The sequence below is a fragment of the Podarcis gaigeae genome (genome assembly GCF_964106915.1).
Source record: "Podarcis gaigeae genome assembly, chromosome: 7".
In the NCBI taxonomy this organism is placed as follows: Eukaryota; Metazoa; Chordata; class Lepidosauria; order Squamata; family Lacertidae; genus Podarcis; species Podarcis gaigeae.
Genome location: NC_139683.1, coordinates 39989277 through 40002897, shown reverse-complemented (window position 1 = coordinate 40002897; position 13621 = coordinate 39989277). Strand labels below are relative to the sequence as shown.

Genomic DNA, 13621 nt, shown 5'->3' with positions numbered 1-13621 from the left:
CAGTCAGTTCCTGCCATAAAAAGTTCATTTCAGTCTACAGATCTATTTGCGTTTTTTCTTCTCCCTTTAGCTGTATTCAATGCAAAGTCCTCCAGTGCAGGACTTGGTGGGGGGGGCAGACACTGAGGGCCCCACTTAGCAGAATGAGCAGAAGGGTCCCCAAAGGTCACAAACTTGCATAACACCAAGGAAAGGGAAGAGGATCCCGGCAAAGGGTGTAGCCACTATTGGTACAAGCTGAAGATGGGGAAGGGGAGGTTGGGGGCTTAGGATGTACTCACAGGACATCAGAGGGTGTCGAAAGGGCAGCTGACAAATCACAGGAGCCAGGGGAAGAGGACACATCGCCAGAATCAGACATGTATCAGTCTCTGCAAACACAGCAGACTCTGAGGCATCTGGAACAGTGAGAAGTGCACTCCAGGAGCCTGGGGCAGGCAAGGGAACACATCTCAGCTTACTAGTTGACCAGGTGAAGACCATAGGGCTTGTTAAGTCTGGGAGGAGCTTTGTTGTCACTCAGCTGGATTAAGTTCAGGGCAGGTGAGGATCACGTGCCTTGTCAAGTGGAGAGACACAGCTGTTCAGCTGGAGCAAACCCAGGTGTGTCAATGAAGATTGGAAGGGATATAGGGGAAGCAAGGCAGGGCCTCTGTGTCTGCTCAACTTTAAAATCACATTTTAAATCCCACACTTCCAGAGCAATTTGGGATTTTTAAAAAGAAATCAGCACTTCAGTGCAAATTTATTATGTACTTTCTTCCTTTTGTAAAGCATTCTGGAGATTTTTACAGTCAAGCTGTATAAAATTTTTATTAAATAAAATAAACACATTTTTGTATAACCTTTTAATATACACATTCTTCAAGCAATTTTCCCTAAAATAATGCATTATGTATGCTATTTTTATTAATACAGTATATGCATTTTTATTCTTGTGCCCTTTCCCCCAAAATATGCATAGGTTAGAGACGAGCGAATTTCAAATGATAGCAACAGTTTGGTTTGCATGTTGGTTGAAGAAGTGCAAATTTTGTCATTTTGCATTAAAATATAAAGAAAATCAAATTTCTCCCACATCCCTAGCTATTACCAACCTTCTTTTTCTACAACCTATTCTGTGCCCATTATTTCATTTGACTTGCATCCCATAATGCAGTGGGGTTATACTCAATGCCCTCCTTCCCTTAATGCAAGGATTTCACACGACAGAACTCCACCACTCTCCTCTCTCCACCTGTGTCCTGAACCCTCATAAACCTTTCTAGAGGGCTGGTAGAAAACTCAGACTAGATTTAGGGTTTGTGTGTGTGTACAGGTCTCATGCAGGGAGGAGAAGCTCCATTTCACAGCCAAAAATTATTGTGCTAATGGAACAAATTTATTGAATACCATCCCCACCAGGGAATAGGCATTATATTAAAGTGCTGGGTGTCCAGTATAAATTTCACAGGAGGAGAAAATTCCAATTTCATTCCTTTTATATGTGATGGGACTGTTAAAAAAAAAAGTTGATTTTAATTATGTGCTGTAACAGCTTTGAAGACGAATTGTTGTTAAATGGATAATTACTCATCACTATAGACATAAAATATTGAAAGACATAAAATTAGCAATCCAGGTAGCCTTGCATGTTATGATGGCAACTAGTTTTCTAACACCAATTACACTTCATTTTCCTCCATGCATCACTGTATTTACTGGCTGGAAATGCAAAAGAAGTAACTTTAATATATCTCTCCTGCTGCAGTCAAACTTCTTTTGTGACTGGAGAGGATCTATCCCACAGAGAAGCTGAGTGTAAGTCACTGTGCTTTATAATTCACATGGCTAAGATTCAGCAGGTGAGAATGAGTAATTTGGTAGCTTCAGGGGGGTGAGAAAATCATTTCAAGGCATCCAAAAGTCTGGCACATCAAAACCCCCTCTGTGTGTCACTTCTTCAGAACTGTCAGTATGTAAGGGACACAGAGTCCAGGCCAGCATCTTCAACTCTGGAAATGTAGAGATTGAGAGAAGGGCATTCTAGCTTCTGCCACCAGAAGACCAAGCATCCAACACATCATTGCAAAAGGAAGGCCAACCTGTTTCCATCCACCAGCCAGAAAAGCATCAGGGGACTTCAGTGTTTTCATTCCTGATAGCTTTATTCCACATGTCATAACAATTTTCCAAAACTGTTTCTTAGTTCTAATTTTACCTTTCTATTTCATTAAATCATCATCATCATCATCATCATCCTTAAAAATGAATGAATCTTAAACAGAGAGAATAAATTAGCCCGTCTCCGCAGTCAAATGTTATTCATAACTTTATAACCTTTATCAAGCATTTTCTTATAGAGCAATCATATGCATAAATCAGTAAATGAGCATAGGACTGCAGCATTGAACTTAATGGGAGTTGGTTCTGAAACTATATCTATGAGATTGCTCTGCTAGACTCTTTAAAAAAATAATCATCTTAACCAAATGGCCCCAGAGTCTCTAATTCCCCCCTCCCTTTGCAGGGCAGTGGCATAGCATGCCCCCCTCGGGTGGTTGCCCTGAGCACAAAATTGTTAGGGGGAACAAAATGTCAATCCCCAGTACTGCCTCAATACAGTTGTGTGCTTCTGTTGCTGGACTCCATTGAAAATGGCTTCCCCATATGAACCAGTAAGTGACCTCTCCAGTCAATGGAACAACTCTTCTTTCTTATCTCAGCAGCTGCGGTCTCCTGGGTGACGTGGATGCCATTAGGCAACTGAATGCACATACATACTCCATCCATTTCCCTTCCTCCCTCCCACTCCCCTCTGCATGGCCCCAGCCACTGGCAACCCACGCTACACCACTGCTGCATGGATCTGCAGTGAATTGTTACAATAGTTTAGTTCGATATTTGGAGTTCACACCTTTTTAAACTAGCTGAACTCACTGAATATAAATATGTTTCACCCGAGTTTTAAACAGGTGCTGCAATGTCTCTGTTTACAAATCCAGAACAATACAGCTGCAATACTGCAATAAGTCATGCAGTATGAAATTAGCTGGCACAGCAATCAGTGCATCCCATTCTAAGCACGTTTTTTTGCTGATGCAGCAAAGTTTTGGATTGGCCCATTAGGTATGAAAATAATTCATTACCATAGTAATGGTGGACTGACAAAATAATTAAGCCACAGCACTCAGACCTTAGCCAGTTTACTCTTCTTAATTCAGTGAGGTCAAATTGTCAAGGATGGAACTAAACTTACTTAAATTTAAATATTCCAATAAAATTGATTTATAAATAAGGCTATTATTCAGGCAAAAGTTATTTTAGCATCAATATTTGTTGCCTTAAGGAAAATAAAAAGCTAACATTTTATTTCAATAAGAAGGGGGGGAAATGCTGTATATCTTCTGTCTTTTAAATCTTTCTAAGGCCAACCAGTCATAAACAAAAATTCATCAACAAATGTGGCATCCAAGGTACACAGGAGAAGAAATCAATAGCTTGACCCTCAATTATCCTTATAAATAGGTCCATCATGAATAACACCCAACAATTAACTAGCTTGCCAGGAAATGAGCAAGAATTATGATTATCCAGATGGTGCATTCTCCCCCGCCCCACAAAAAAAAAGTTTACGCCAATGCTTAGCAGCTGGATCACACAGATGACAAGCAATTCCATATACACTAGCTGCCATGTTGGAAGAAAGAGAAAATGGTGGAAACTGAAACCAACAAGGTGTGTGCCTTAAAGTAGGATGGTGCTGTACAATTACTCTGGGAGGGGAATCAAATGTTGGTGTAATAAAAACATTTCAATAATAAGACAGTGTCTCAGTTAGTCACAGATTATTTAAACATTCAGATTAACAGCACAATACTGTTCATGCAAATCCCACAGTGTTCAACAAAGCTGCTGCTATTATGGATGCAGCTTAGGTGAGAGAAAACTGGGTATTGCCCATACCCACAGAAAGAGCAAACTATTGAGTTATTTTGGCAGAAAGAGAGAAGAGAATTAGCTGGTCTGGCACTGGAGTGGCCAAGTGTCCTGTTTTACAGAGGGCTGTAATTTATTTGACAATCTGTTTGGTCCCTGAAGAAGACTGTAAGAAGGGAAGGCAGAAAGTTCCTCTCCAGTATTTACAGTGGACCAACAAGGAGCACCTAGCCTCAGTCTTTCCTACTATGGGGAGCTGCATTGTATTTATAATATTTGAATTATAATAATTATTTCTAAATTTGCACCCATATTTACAAATTTGCATATGCATGCTTTATGCAAATCTGTGTCCTATTTTTGGCTGGTGGGTTTCCTCTTTCGTGGCAATGTTTATGTGAACAGCCTAACTAGCCTATCTGCTTCTTTTCTCCATCTTTCTCAAGAGTACTTTTCTTTACTGATTCCCCATTGCTGCATGCATTTTTTGGTAAGAAGGTGAGAGGACTTGTAAAAAAATAATAATCAAAGTTTGGGTAGGCTTGTAAAGGTAAAGGGACCCAGACCATTAGGTCCAGTCGTGGCCGACTCTGGGGTTGCAGCGCTCATCTCGCTTTATTGGCTGAGTACAGCTTCTGGGTCATGTGGCCAGCATGACTAAGCTGCTTCTGGCGAACCAGAGCAGTGCACGGAAACGCCATTTACCTTCCCACCGGAGCGGTACCTATTTATCTACTTGCACTTTGACATGCTTTTGGTTGGCAGGAGCTGGGACCAAGCAGCGTGAGCTCACCCCGTCGCAGGGATTCGAACTGCCGACCTCCGGATCGGCAAGTTCTAGGCTCAGTGGTTTAACCCACAGCGCCAACCACGCCACCCTTGTAAGGAAAGTCAAAAATTTCCAAGCTGTTCCCTTCCCTTTCACATTTCTGCAAATCTACCATCCAACAACAGTAATAGGGGGGAATGAGAACTGCTTGGGTCTTCATTTGGCTCCCCAAAGCCTTACCAACAGGTGTTCCCAAGGCACAACAAAAAAATTCTTTAAAAAAAAACATGAGCTTTTCTTGAGATGTCTCTGGGGTTGGTGGAATATAAAAGGAATAAGAATGTTCCTAAACTTAGAAATGGGAATTCACAGCAGTGTGAAAACTTAGTTTATTTAAAGGATCTGAGATTAACCCTACAGAAGTGTGGAGGGATTTGATGTGGATTTGGGCACACTGTGAAACAGCTATAGAAGTTCAGAGTAAAACTGTTGGAGTAAAACTGACTGTCAATCATTCTTGATCCAAATATAGCATACAGTTGTTGATATTTGTTAAGCAAACCCTGCAAAATATATGATAGGTATCATGACTACACTCACAATCAAGCAAAAATTTAATTAAACCATCTTTTCAACAAGTTCTTTCCTGATATAACTGACATCAGTTGATATAAATAGCATCAGTTGTGCTTTTTCCAGTAATAAGCATTTCAGGTTATAATTTCTTGCTGTTGCTTAATTATATACAATAATATAGCATGCAACAAGCTGAAATTAGCAAGGGCAGAAATACTTCAATATTCTTGTTCATTATAAATCAGGTTATTTGAAGGCATTTAATTAACATTGTTAATGAATGGCTAGCATTATCGTATTTATGCCACAATATGCACACAGCCAATGCCTCTTAACATCAGTCCTTTGCCCTATTCAGTATTTTTATATCCAGCACTGTAATGAAAAAAGGAAATGTGTTGCTTGGTGTCTAATTTTCAACTGATATATGACCGAAGCACTGTAAAGCAAGTGAAAAGAAGCACATATTGCTTTTCAGGATTCCTGTGTAGTTGTTTCAAAGAGACAGAACTTGAGTCTTAATACAAATAAATTGAACAGTTGCTTAATTTAGTTTGAGTCTGCTTGACATTATAGCAGGCTGGTGGAGATTGTTATGACTCTCTTGGTGCCTTTTGTGTTACTCTCCATTTCAGCACTTCTTCTAAAAATATTTGTATTTCAGTAAGTGGCCATCGCTATGCAATGGAAATATTCTATATGTGTGCAACTAGGTTGGCTAAATGTTACATAAGCAGGGATTCTATTACCCCAATGAACCACATCACTTGCGCACAACCAATGTGATCATAGCTACATTACCACCAGCAACAAGGAGAACTCCATTTAGTATAAATTTGAACGGGGGATGACAACAAAAACAACACTGTTTTTCCTAGCTTATTTTGAGGTGAATATTATAAGCTTTGAATATCTGAGCCAGGTGGCTTCCGGCGGAGTGCTCTCAAGTGGTGGGTCGGGGAATTCGCTCTGCCTCAGTGGAGCATTCCCAGTCACGGTGATCGGGTGAAATAAGGGGGAGTAAGGGCGTCGTGAACCCCTAGAAAGGTCTGAGAGGAGGTCTCAGACCGAAAAAGACACCAAGCAGTGAAGAAAGGGATCCTCTGTCGTTCTAGCACAGTTTAAGTGGAGGAAGTCAGAGGGCTCTCAGCGCAAGAAGGACGCAAACCTGACCGTGAAATGCCCCAAGACCCCAAGGAGAAAAGCACCAGGTTACTCCATATGGCAGATGGTGGGTACAAACGCACTCCCGTATTTCTGAAGTTGAAATAACAAAAAATAATTGAAAGGGAGAGTGGAATTCTTACGGGAAAATAACAAAGATGGAGTGACGAAATAAGGCTGAAGGAGGTCCACCATGTTTGGTGAATAAAGCTGTGACCAGAAAGCTCTATAAAAGGACTTAAGAGTGAGAAAGTGCATACTGAGAATTAAAAGGCAAAGGAACTTACCGGATTTGGCAAAGAAGAATCAAAACTACAAACAGAGTTATTTAAAAATCCTAAAAAGATATTATCTAAAATGTATAATCTATTATTAGAATGGGAATTAAAAGATGAAGAGGTGAAGGAAATTATGATTAAGTGGGCTAGAGATATAGGCCACACGATTCGATTAGACCAAAGGGAGAAATTACGGAAATATGATATCAAATTCACAGCCTGCATCACAATCAGAAAAAATATAATGAAAATGATATATCAATGGTATTTAACCCCAGTCAAATTGGCAAAAAATTATAAATCAAAATCTACTTTGTGCTGGAGATGCAAAACAGAGATAGGAATCATGTATCATATGTGGTGGGAGTGTGTTTATATTAAACAATTTTGGAGTGACATTCAAGAGTAGCTTTAAAAAATGCTTAAAATATCATGTAAAAAAAACCCCGAGGCTCTTGTGAATTATATCAACTGACATTCCTGTAGCTAGGAAAAAAGTTTTCTTATGTTCAACCGCTGTGGCCAGAATGATTATAGCAAAAAAATTGGAAGGGAGAAAAAACTCCCTCAACAAGAGAATGGCAATAAGATTTTGTGAATATATAGAATCAGCAAGACTTACAGCAGTGGTAAGAGGCCAATCAGACCAAAAACTGATAGAGGAGTGGACTTGCGTGAAGGAATACATCAAAAAAGATTGTTCTGGTATTAATATATCAATATGCAACGGATGAAACTTATAGAGTAAAAAATTAAGAAGAAATTGGTATAAGATGAGATAGTGAAAAATAATATTGATAACACAGCAAAAAGAAGAAAATAAATAAAGGAAGCCACACAGAGGTGGAGGGAAGTCAAGATTTATGTCTGTTAGTTTGTATGTTTGTTTCCTTTTTTGTAATCTAAGTTGAGAGGTGTATGTATCTATGTATAATAAGTTTGTTTAGTGTTCTGGTTTGTATTTGTAAGTATTGCATTTATCAATACAAGTTTTAAAAAGAAGAAGAATATCTGAGCCAGGAAACAAGAACTCCAAGTACATATGTAGTTATCATCTCATATGTAGTTATCACCTCTTCTCTTGGAAGAAGCCTGTGTCAACTATGGCCATTAAGAAAGCATGGCCAAGCAGGCCTCAGAAATCATATTGCTCACCAACCCCTTATGAAACCTATTGACATTATTTTGACTTGACTTCCTTATTATGCTTCAAACTTCTAGATGCATTTCTAAAGCCTATGAAAAATAATAACAGTGAGTATTGGTGACACTTTGAAGAGTAACAAGTTTATTGTGGCATAAGTTTCATGGAGTACAGTCCATTTCATCAAATGCATGAAGGGTTATCCTGAATTGAAAGTATATTCAGTAGTACCTCGGGATGCGAACTGGATCCGTTCTTTTCACATTACTTTGTGCCTGCAGATAATCAGTTGGCATGTAGCCTGTGACCTAAGATGGAGCGTGTGGTGTTTGGGGTTTTTTAGCTACAAAATGCTGAATTGATTTGATGTTACATCAGTTTTTACATGACTGTCTGCATGATTTCTAAGCAAAATCCAACAACCTGATCCTATGTTATACTATTACAGCAGCAACCAATCACCGGATTTGGTAGTAGGTTCACAAGGAATGTGTGGGGTTGGGCTGAATGATTCCCTCACCAAAGTGGAATTGTCATAAATGAAAAAAGATATGCACAAAAGTTGTATTAAATTAAAAATATACTAATACCAGCAAAATAGGTCAAGTGAATTGTTAAAGTTACTTAGTTGTTTATTATTATTATTATTATTATTATTATTATTATTATTATTATTATTGCCCTGGGGTTACCATTTGGGTTTCCTACCTCAGGCATCAAATAACTTGGGCCATTTCTGCATGTGGATCCTCTTCAATGGTACATGATAATTGTATTTTTGCTGCCTTTGGTTCTGGCAATATTTCATGGATCAGGCAGCCAGGAATATTAATACTAAACTCCATGAGAACAGTCAGCCAGCAATTACAGAACAAAAGCATAAATGAATGAAATACAAGCTATGGCAAGGTTTAAGGCAAGCAGGTAGAGGCAAAAGCATGTTTGGTTGCCCTTGATTTGAATGAAAGGTTCATTGACAATACATAACCTAACCAAGATTAGGTGGTGGGGTTTTTTTTTAAGCAAAACATTTCTTCCAATTAAATAGAAAGGTTAAGCAAACAGGTTAACAGACTCCAGTGAACAGCATCTGCTTGGTCTGTCAAGCACTTGCTTACACACAGGCATCACATGTATTTTTAGATGGTGTTAAGAGGTACTCAAGCATGTATTCCTAAAACACAGAATTTCAATGAGCTCAACCCATCTGTTTAAGCGTATGTTCCGAGAAGTTACTGTACGTAATTCAGTCTCATGCTTGCTAATATTAGGTCTGGGTTTTTTCCCAGTGGGTAATACATGCAGGACACATTTAACTAATGTGATAAACATAAAGCTGTTTGGAGCTGATTCTAGCTTTTTGATAGCTACAGACCACTCCGTGAAAGCTGCACTGGTTTTTATCTTGCAGAACAGCCACCCAGAAGTTAGTCTGTGATTAATAGCAGCTGTTTCCAGAGAGAGCAAATAATATTGCAGAAAAGCTGTCCGGACACATAGTTGGTTCAATGCTGTCTATGGGAGAGAAAAACTCATTTTTCCAGTATAAGTTGCATATTTATATTGCTAACTTGGTTCTTTGTGTCCAGAAGTTAGATGAGAACTTTTCAATGGAGCGGTGCATTGGGGGGGACCCCACAAATAAAAAAAAACACAAAGTGTTTTCAAGTCCTTCCCAAATGTTTTCTGTTAAAGCGTGTTCTCCTTAGGAGAGAGCACCTGTTGTGGTTGGGGATACAGGCCACCCTATTGTTGCTGGGCAGATTTTGGAGTAGGACCCAGTCAGCAAAATGGTTAAATTGAGTTACTGGGGAGAAGGGAATGTTGCCAAATTTGGAGGTGGGGTCAGAGGTTTTAACTGCTGGACGACCAACTCTGAGCGTCCTCTTGGCTGTTTGCACCGGATCACCCGCCCACCCTCCCTGTAATTGGGGTGTGTGCTTGACCTTGCTATGCCTGTCATGGGGTCGTCTGCCTTGGTGCAGGGGCCTGGTAGGAATTTTGCCATCTGGCTGATTGGCTGGTGCCATTTGGTTTTTGCCTACTGCGTAGCAAATCATCACAACTTGTAAGGTTGGCCATTAGGCATTGGTTAAAATTGGTGTGGAAGGGTAAGTGCCTACCCCTCCAATGGTGGTGTGAAAAGGGAATTCCATTAAAAGAATCCAGGGGCTTGCCATTCTTTTTGTCTTTGTCCCTGGCATCAGACTTGGGCCGTGCAAGCCCCACAGAAACATGTGGGTGAGAAGTGAGGGACTGATGCCCAGCTTCATTTCTCACCCAATATTTGTTTCCCACGCTGGCTTCCGCTGGAATCCGGAAGTCAATTCTGTCCCTGGGCAAGGACAGATAGTCATAACCAATGCCTAAGCAACCACTCACATTTTTTGTATTTGAATAAAGTTGTGGCCAAAATTATGCCAAAAACCTAAACGAAAATTGATGTGTGATGTGTGATTTATTTTGGGGGGTGGCATGGGAACCTCAACATGCAACTTGAGAAACATTATACCAAATAATTATAGTTGATATATAAGGAATAAATGCAAACCATCTATCATGGATTGTGTTCATCAGTCAGATGGACTGATCAAATTATCAATCAAGGCAAAATCCCATACTCTTGTGCATTACTGAACAAGTGTAAACAGATCGTTACTTTCCAATTCATGAACTTTTTCTAAAAGTAAAGCAAACAACTACAAATGTCTAAGTATTAGAGATGGGGTTCACATTCATGTACCCATTAATTTCTTCTTTATGAGTCTACAGCTCATAAAATGCATGTCAGCTCAGTCCTTCACATTTTTCAAAAATGCATAATTGATTTTGATTTTCCAGGTTCCATTGCAAGAACTCTTTATGCAATGGATTTCACTATTTGCAGTTTTACTGATAATTGTTTCCTACAATCACAAGGTATCCATCTAGGGGTGTTGTAATTTGTTTGTCTTGTGGAGTCTTTGCTTTCATCATTGCGTAACACCAACAAGGACACAGTCCCCTATCTTTTAAATTATTATTGTAAATTTTATTTCTTAATTTGGTATCAAGGCACGCTATAAAATAGTAAAGAGGAGCAGAGAAGAGAGGCGGTTGATTTTTTCTGTAATACTTAGCAGTAGCTTTTTCAAAATTCAAATTTATTTATTTACGGCTATTAGCCCATAAAATATGTACAAACATAAAAGCACAGAAACATAAAAACCAATACATCTAAAGTAGCTTTTTTATAAAATGCAGTAAGGCTGGATTCCTAACCTGACTTACCTGAGAGTAAGCACAACTAATTTAAATGGGACTTACTGCTGAATAGAATGGATAACTGACTAACCTGGTAAAATACATAAATTGTATTTTTTTTTAATGTCAGCCATTAGTGAAAGCAACAACATTTTGTACTTCATGGCAAAGTGTGTGTGTCTCTGTAAGACCTTTGCAGAGAGAGAGAGAGAGAGAGAGAGAGAGAGAGAGAGAGAGAGAGAGAGAGAGCTCTACCCCAGATTAAGCAATACATCTCCCCCACCCCCTCGCCCACACATAAGATCAGGAGACAGGAACAGAAACATAACAATGAGTGTTAGTAGTGACTATCATCACCTCAGCTGAACAGAGTTCAATGGAATACACATTTTAGCAGCACCACGGACTTGACATAGAAATGGGTGGCACAATTATAATGGTATGGTTCGAATAGCCAGTTCCTTATTTTTTTCAAGAGCAAAGAAATTTGTTCCATTAGCTATTACCAACACTTGCATGAACCTGATCAAATGGCAGAGGTTGTGAATGACCACAAGCAAGTGAACAGGGCTCAGCTCGAGTGCAAGTTCCATTATTGCAAAAAACATTACGACCCCTACTAAATATTTGTGGCCAAGTCACTAAGATCCCCCATCAAAATTTCAAAGCAAGGAAACTTAGTGCTAAAAACCATATGATTTTACTGACTTCAGCAAAAACCCAGCTGCAAAACATTTTTGAAATGTTACAGTTCCACCACATATACATTTACAGTCTCACAAAGAGAATGTGTTTTATATACAGTATGTGGTGACATTTAAAAGTGATATATTGTATGCATGACTAGAAAGGAGGAGGATTTCTGTGTTCATTCTTGTCTTTTGAAGAAGTACAACTACCTAATGAATAATCAAGTAAAAATTAAGATAATGAGAATAATTCAGAACATACCTTGTTTGAATAAGGATGGCACTTCTGTTATTTGTCATAAACTTATTTCACTACAATGGAAATATTCATGTTAATCCTTATAGATTTCTAGAACAGAGATGAAGCATTAAGAAAAGCAACACTTCACATTTTGAAGATGAACCTTGAAGTAATTTAAGGCAATAATAACTCTAGAAGAGGAAATAATGAATTATATTGGCAAGACCTTGAATTCATAGTTGGCCATTGATACTAAAGTGGAAAATACAACTGTGTTTTACTATGAATGAGTTTCCTGACCTGTGGATCACACAATACAGAGCCAGAAAATGTGGATGGACTCAGATGCTGATCTTGAGATGTCCTTGCATAATAGCAGGATGAGCCAGGATTCTCCCACCAAGCAGATGGTAAGTGTTGTCAACTTTGACATATTGATCAATGCAGTTACTCAACTGACCTGAAGGAACACGATTTAAGAGAAGACTTAGGGATGGATTAGGGATGGATCTGCCAGTTCTAGTTTTCTGAGTTTCTAGTTTCTCCAAGAATCTTAAATTCAGTTCTGCACCTTTCTGAAGCAAGTTATGATTCATAGAATCATAGAATCTATTAGGATCATCTAGTTCAACCTCCTGCAGGAATATGCAGCTGTCCCGTATGGTGATTGAACCTGTGACTTTGGCATTATCAGCACCAAACTCTAACCAACTGAGCTATCCAGTATTGGTTTAAAACAAAAATCCTCATGAAAATCCGAAGCATTTTCTCCTAATAAACACATTTTCAATTAATGTATATATTTTTGCAAGCCATTTTTTTTCTAATATAATCCATTTTTGTAAACATTGTCTGGTTGAAGAACTGCATTGCAAAATTTGGATAAGTCTGGATTTTGAAGAATGGCTGCACTTTGGTTCTCACATTATTTCAGAAAGTGTGCATTTGATAGATTTGACTTCAAATCTCTTCCCCATCTCTAGCAGGCTGATCTAGGTCCCCCAAAGCTGAGTGTGGGCTGCTGACTACAAATTAGAGTATTGTACATGTCTTTGAGAAAAGTGAACCACCTTTATTCCTAAAACACTACTGTGCTAATCACAGAAAGAAAGCCATGTGGATTTCCCACCTGTTTTGGCTCATATACCTCTCCCAGTCAATCATAGGACTAAGGACATGTCCCCCATACTTGGATTGCAGGAGGAAATGGGTTATAGTGCTGCCTATGCAGATACAGAATTTGGGCTGTTAAAGAGCTCTGGCGTTGTCAATATGGTAGCTCACCAGAAGTACACAGATGACAACGCTAGTATTCTAGTCAAAAACGGCCAAAGGACTGTGGGGTTTTTTAGGGGGGGGTGTGTGTTAGAATGAGTCTTCTGGTCCTCAGTATATCACTGGAGAAATTTGATAATATTAAGAAAATGAAAATGAAGGCCACATATCCAAATGTAGTGACCTTGTGTTCTATTAAGCATTTGTGTGAGCATCTTCCAGAGGAAGAAGTAAAAGTGTCATCACTCAGGACAATTAAACATGCACTGGACAAAGTGTAATTTTACATTAGGGAATATCTGCTTTGGGAGGCAGATGGCCTGG

The 13621-nt window shown here is 39.0% G+C and overlaps 1 long non-coding RNA gene across 3 annotated transcripts in view; it reads right to left on the bottom strand.

The window, feature by feature from the left end:
• Window positions 1-1359: 1359 nt before the first annotated feature.
• LOC310849434 overlaps window positions 1360-13621 on the bottom strand; it is a 30328-nt gene continuing 18066 nt past the window's right edge. For all 3 annotated transcript variants that reach the window (XR_014566903.1, XR_014566904.1, XR_014566905.1), the window contains one exon: window positions 1360-1495. This is a non-coding gene — a long non-coding RNA (uncharacterized lncRNA). The remainder of the gene's footprint in view (window positions 1496-13621) is intronic.